The sequence below is a fragment of the Elephantulus edwardii genome, unplaced genomic scaffold, assembly GCF_000299155.1.
Source record: "Elephantulus edwardii isolate Elephantulus edwardi_28Jun2011 unplaced genomic scaffold, EleEdw1.0 scaffold00270, whole genome shotgun sequence".
Lineage (NCBI taxonomy): Eukaryota > Metazoa > Chordata > Mammalia > Macroscelidea > Macroscelididae > Elephantulus > Elephantulus edwardii.
The window spans coordinates 886,740-894,030 of NW_006400020.1; positions in this window are offsets into that span (position 1 = coordinate 886,740).

Genomic DNA, 7,291 nt, shown 5'->3' on the forward strand with positions numbered 1-7,291 from the left:
AAGATCCATCTAACATCAGCTACAATATCCCTAGTACCACGATCCCTTCCAAACCCAGCCTGGACTTCTGGCAGTTCTCTGCTGATGTACTGTTCCAGTCATCTTTGGATAATCTTCAGAGACACACATGAAAATCTATGTGTCTCTTATAGACAGCATAATAATAGATTTTGTTATGCAGATGATATGATAGTATACTTAGAAAACCCTAATGACTCAGCAAGAAAACTACTGGATATACTTGACCAAGTGGCAGGATACAAGATCAGCATACAAAAATCAATTTAATTTCTCTACAGTGACAAAGAGAATACAGAACTGGAGCTAAGAAAAGCAATATCCATCACAATAGCTAATCATAAGATTAAATACTTGGGAGTAAATCTAACTAGAAACACAAAGGATCTATTCAAAGAAAATTATAAAACATTACTACCAGAAACAAAAAGAGACCTGGAGTAATGGAAGTATATATCTTGCTTTTGTATAGAAAGACTCAATATTGTGAAAATGACAATTCTAACAAAGGCAATCTACATGTTCAGTGCAATCCCAATACACATACCAATTCCATTCTTTAATGAGATGGAAAAGGCAATCTCCAATTTAATTTGGAATGGAGAGTGGCCCCCAATGGTAGGAGGCATCTCACTCACTCCCTGCTTTCAAATCCTACTACATTGCCATGGTGGTCAAGACAGTGTGGTACTGGTACAATGACAAATAGATCAATGGAATAGAATTGAGGACCCAGAAATCAGCCCATCTACCTATGGTCAACTGATTTTTGACAGGGAGATGAAATCAGTTAAGCAGGGAAATGATACCCTTTTTAACAAATGGTGCTGGCAAAATTGGAAAACTATCTGCAGAAAACTCAAACAAGACCCACACCTCACACCATACACAGAAAGCACCTCAAAGTGGATCAAGGATCTAACACTAAATCCATGGACTATAAACTTCATCAGAGAAAAGCTTGGAAGAACTCTAGAAGCCCTAATCCACAACAGGAACAGTCTTCCAAGAATCCTGAAAAACCTACAACCAGGAGAGGATAAAATAAATGTGTGGGACCTTCTAAGAATTAAATCCCTATGCACATCTAAAAACTTCTCCAACAGGGTAAAAAGAAAAGTCATAGACTGGTAAAAAATATCTGGTAATGACATGTCTGATAAGGGACTTATATATAGAATTCATGGAATACTTGAGCACCACAACAAGATAAAGGTAAACAACTCAATTGAAAAATGGGCACAGGTTATGAACAGACACTTCACCAAAGAAGACATTCAGATGGCCAACAAGCACATGAAGAAATGTTCAAAATCCCTATCTCTAAGTGAGATGCAAATCAAAATTCAACAGAGCAGCCAACAACAAATGCTGATGAGGTTGTGGGGAAACTAGAACCCTCATTCACTGTTGGTGGGAATGAAAAATGGTGCAGCCACCCTGGAAGGCAGTATGACACTTTCTCAAAAAGTTGCAAATAGAAATACCATTTGTCCAGCAATTCCACTGCCATCTAAGGAGATATTTGCACATTCATGTTTATTACTGCTTTGTTCACAATAGGAAAAAGATGGAAACAATCCAAGTGCCCATCAACAAATGGATGAATAGAGAAGCTGTCATATATTCACACAATGGAATACTGAAAAACAAGGAACTCATGAAATATTATACAAAATGGGTGATCATGGAGGACATTATGCTGAGTGAAATATCTCAGTCACAAAAGGACAAATACTGCATAATGACACTTTTGTAAAACAGGACTGGTATCGGGGTTGGGGGGGGAACTGAGAATAGAGGGAATAAATAATGTACACTGCATCAAAACAGATGAGGGAAAGAACTGCTTAAAAATAAGACTGATTTTGTTGTTGATTGCCTTCGAGTCATAGCGACCCTATGAACAAAAGGCTTGACACCCCTCTACATCTATTGACATTTACCAAAGTTCAAAGAGTTTACGGAAGTATGTTATTTAGGCAGTGGATGTCACTCACTTGTATGACAACAGTCCAGCATAAGAGCTGCATAGTAAAGTGGACTGGAGTGGGAGTGGGGAATTGTATAGTAACGAAACAATTTTTTTTTCCAAAGAGAAAAGTGAACTTGAGGGGGGTGGGAAGGCAGGAAAATGTGCAACAATGAATGAATGGAAATCCAAATTCTTATAAACTATCAATAAAATATCAATTAAAAAAGAAGAGGGGGAAAAAGAGTCTAAGGGAGCTCTAGTTGGCCAACCCACAGACAGATGGTTCAAATCCACACCAGCTGCTCAAGGGGAGAAAGATGGGTAATCTCCTCTCCTATCATTTATAGCCTCTGAAAACCCTCTGGAGGGTCAGGTCTGAGTTGGTTCCTACTCCTCAGAACCTAACAGACATCAGAGTCAAAGCTGACTTAATGACACAGTTAATTTTAATAATAATAGCAAAATTACCTCCAAGTGTTATAAAATAGGCAATGTAATAGATGCTTTCTTTGCCCAGAACAGAATCTCAATTCAGATACATAACCTTTGAATAACAATTAACATATTCAACAGAAATTTGTTTCATTTTCTTAGAATTTACAAGTGCTTTTAGGAAATAATTTAGATCACAAGGGCTCTGAAGGCAGCTCTCACTGCATGTTGCTACTTTATTTTTTCCCCTGTAATTTTTTTCCTTTAGAAGAACAAAGGCAATTAAAATCTACCAATCTATTCATTCATCCTTCTTTCCTTCCTACTGTCTCCCTCATATACCAAGAAGTTATGTCTCAAGGTGGTCTACATTAATCTATCTCATTTGTTTTAGTTATGTGCCGTTGAGTCACCTGTGACCCAAAGTGACCCTATGTACAGCACCTCTGAACTCTGCCCTGTCATTAGCCAGTCTCACCAATTCTGACACACCAACCCCCATTGCCCCAGTCACTGTATCAATCCATCTCATGCAGGGTCTTCCTCTCCTGTACTGTACATCAATCCTTCCAAGCATGATATCCTTCTCCAAGGACTGGCCTCTCCTGGCCACATGCCCAAAATATGTGAAATGGAGCTTCAAAGTCCTAGCCTCTGAGGAGAAACTTGGTTTTACCCTCTCCAAGACAAATTGACTTGGTTTCTTTGTAGTCCATGGTTTATGTTCAAGATTCTTCTACAACACCACAATTTGAAGGCATTGATTTTTCTTCGATCATTCTTAGTCACTGTCCAACTCTCTGACACATAGAAAGTAATTGTGAAGACCATGGCCTCGATTAGGCACATCTTAGTCTCTAGATTGACATCATTGCTTTTCATTACTATGGAGAGGCCCCTGACAGCAAATTTTCCCAATGCAATTAATTCATCTTCTGATTTTCCAACTGCTGGTCTTAAGAGTAATGATTGTGGAGCCAAGCAAGCTGTAGTTGTTAACAATCTCAATTTCTTCCCCACCTACATGGTGCTGCCAACTGTCCCAGTGGCAAGAATCCTCATAAAACTCTCCAAGGAACTGAACTCTTTCATCTTCTGATGAGAAGGCAAGAAAATTCAGAGAGGATATCTCATTTACCTAGCTCATACAGCAGTCAATGTTAAAATTATTATTTAGTTACAAAACAAAGCAAAATAAGAGAACCCTCTCCCCTTATTCATTGCTATTGAGTCAAAAGTGACTCACACCTGACACTCCATAAAGTTCTCAGAGTCTGCAAACTACACAACAGGAGATTGCCCAAGAGAAGTTGGTGGATTTGAAGCACCTGTTTTCACACTGGTAGCACTATCCTCTTTGCCACCAGAGTGACTTTGTATTATATAGGTGATCCATTTTTGTTGTTTATTATCATATCTTCAACTTTAACCTACATTTTAAACCTACAATTTTAACCTACAATTTGAACATACAGATGATTAGGTCAGGAAAGAAAAATTTATGCAGTGATCACTCTGCTTTCTTATAAACTATTCAGTTAGACCATGTGAGCTTTAATATACTCCATGCCATGCTTCTGATAATAGCAACTCTAGCTGTGGTTGACTCTGAGAAGAATGGGAATCCCAGAACATTTGATGGTGCTAATGCGAAACCTATACTTGGACCAAGAGGCAGTCGTCAGACCAAAGCAAGGAGACACTACATGGTTCAAAATCAAGAAGGGGGTCCATCAGGGATGTATTCTGTCTCCATACCTTTTCAATCTGTACGCAGAACAGATCATCCAAGACGCTGAGCTGTACAAAGAGGAATGTGGCATCAGGATTGGTGGAAAAGTCATCAACAACCTGCGTTATGTAGATGACACAACCCTGCTTGCTGAAACTGAGGAGGACCTGAAGCACTTGCTGCAGAAGGTCAAGGACTACAGCCTCCTATATGGATTGAAGCTCAACGTCAAGAAAACAAAAATAATTGGCAGCATCAGTATGGATGAAGAGATTGAGATAGTTAACAGTTTTAGTTTGCTTGGCTCCACAATCAACACTCTTGATAACAGAAGCCAGAAAATCAAGAGACGAATTGCATTGGGACAGTCAGCTGTGAGGGACCTCTCAAGAGTACTGAAGAGCAATGACGTCAGGCTGGAGACTAAGGTGCGCCTGATCTGGGCTATAGTCTTCACAATTACATGCTATGCATCAGAGAGTTCGACAGTGAATAGGGTTGACAGAAAGAGAATTGATGCCTTTGAGCTGTGGTGCTGGAGAAGAGTGTTGAATATACCATGGACTGCTCGGAGAACAAACACGTTTGTCCTAGAGAAGGTGAAGCCTAAATGCTCCTTGGAATCAAGGATTCTGAAGCTTCGTCTGGCATACTTTGGGCATGTTGCAAGGAGGGACTGGTCCTTGGAGAGGGACATCATATTTGGCAGAGTGGAGGGGTGGCGAAGGGGAGGAAGACCCTCGATGAGATGGATCGATTCTGTGACTGGAGTGGTGGGAATAAGTGCGTTTGAGATGGCTAGGTTGGCACAGGATAGAACAGCATTTAGAACTCTTGTACATAGGGTCGCTATGAATTGCAAGCAACTCAACGGCACATAACAACAACCACAACTAAGTGCCTAGTGCTAAGATGCTGTGCTGCAATCGCAAAAACATGCCATTCAAATCCACCAGCTGCTCTGCAGGAGAAGGAGGAGCAATTTCTTCCCATACAATTATTGATTAACTGTCTCTGAAAACCCTCTGGAGGGTCAGGAATGGGTTGGTTCCACCTCGATGGTGCACGACAATTCCAACTTTAGCCAAAGTCTATTCATAATGCATTATGTCAGATAGCACAATGAGTCAAGAATGTATCTTGAGAGAAGAAACACAAGGTTTTAATCATCAACAAATATTTTTAAGTCACACTTGCACAAAAATTTGTCAATGAAGGACAAACTGACAAATTCTTAATTTAGATATATCCTTGAATTTTGATCATTATTGCGTGTTTAAGAAAAAATGTTAACACTGTGATTTAAAGAAATACACTAAACCACTCAGTATTACATTTAGTCATAATCAGTAGTTTTTTCAACAAATAGTACTGACAGAACTGGACTGCTATCTACAGAAAGTTGAAGCAGAATCTACATCTGACACTATACACAAAAGTCAACTCAAGGTGGATCAGAGACCTGGGGTTCAAGTTCAAAATCATAAAGATTATAAGAGACAAAGTGGGACCAAGCTTAAAAGGTCTAGCCTATGGTATAAAGAGGCTGACAAACACAGCCAGGAGAGGATAAAATTGATGAACTGGTCCTTCTAAAGATTAAATCCCTGTGTGCATCAAGAACTTTTCCCAGTAGAGTCAAAGGAAAATATGACTTGGAAATAACATTTGGCATTATCATCTCACGCAAGGGTCTCATAACAAAAGTTTTCAGAATCCTACAGAACCTTCACAAGAAAAAGATCAACATACTTACAAAATAAGCAAAAGGCATGGAAAGACTGCACAGAAGAAGACATTCAGATGACCAAAAGACACCTGAAGAAATGCTCAAAATCACTGGCAATAAGAAAGAAGCAAATCAAAATAACAATGAGAAACTATCTCACCCCAGTAGCAGTGACAAAGTTTAACAAGGCAAAAGCAATACATGTTGGAGAGGATGTGGTAAGATAGGAACTCTCATACATTGTTAGTGGGACTGTAAAATGGTGCAATCATTCTGGAACCACCACCATGTTGTTTGGCATTTCTATTATTCAGCTTTGTAGCTGAATAATAGAAATTCCATATGATCCAGCTATTCCACTACTAGATATACACACTGAGAAAATTACAACTGAGACACAAATGGAGATATGTACACCCATGTTCATAGCATCATTATTCACATTTCAAAAACATGAAAACAGCCCAAATGTCCAACTACAACTGAAACAACCCAAATGTCTAAGCACAACTGAATGGACTGAGAAATTGTGATGCATCCACACAATGAAATACTACATAGCACTCAGGAACAACAATTTTAAAAACTACTACATAACTTGGAAGAGGCTAGGGAGCATTATGCTGAGTGAACTAATTCATTCTCAGAAGGACAAATACTGCATAAGACCTATATTGTAAAAATAGAAAAGTAACTAATAAAACATATATGGGCGTCTAAGTTAGAAAGATGTGGGGACAAAGAGGTAAGGATAGCCAGTGGGGAAATCATGGGGTGGAACAGTCTGTTGGGTGGAAGGAGGGAGTAAAGGAAATGGAAAAGATCAGTTGGGATCTGAAAAGACAGGTCAATGGTGGATATAGTTCAATGTTGATTCATTTTCTAAAACACAAGGAATAGGAATGATTGTATGATAGAGTGTGAATGAATCATAGTGTGAAATACAATATATACAAGTTTTGTATGAAAACCAATATAAAACAAAAATATTTTTTTTAAAAAAATCTATAGTAACAGGTCAGTATTCCAAACAGGGAACCCAAGAAGAAAATAAAATGAATATAATATGGGTAAATAAATCAAGTATGTGTTACGTGTTAAGTAGAATATGGAAAAGTACTCTTGCATAAGTTTTTAATAACTGGATACTAATAAAGGTATAAATTCTGAAACAACTAAAATGAATTCTTTTTAAAGTTAATTTTAAGGAAAATTAATTAAGGACAATTTTAAAATTAAGGACAAAATAGAATTAAGGAACTTTCTCACAAAATTTATATATTATAATGCAAGTACTTGAAAGGATCATAATATTTGTGCAAAACAGATGTCGCACTACTTACTTCTCTTTTCCTAGATGCCATTAAGTAATCATGATTCTTTACGACCCCTTTTATGTGCTCCA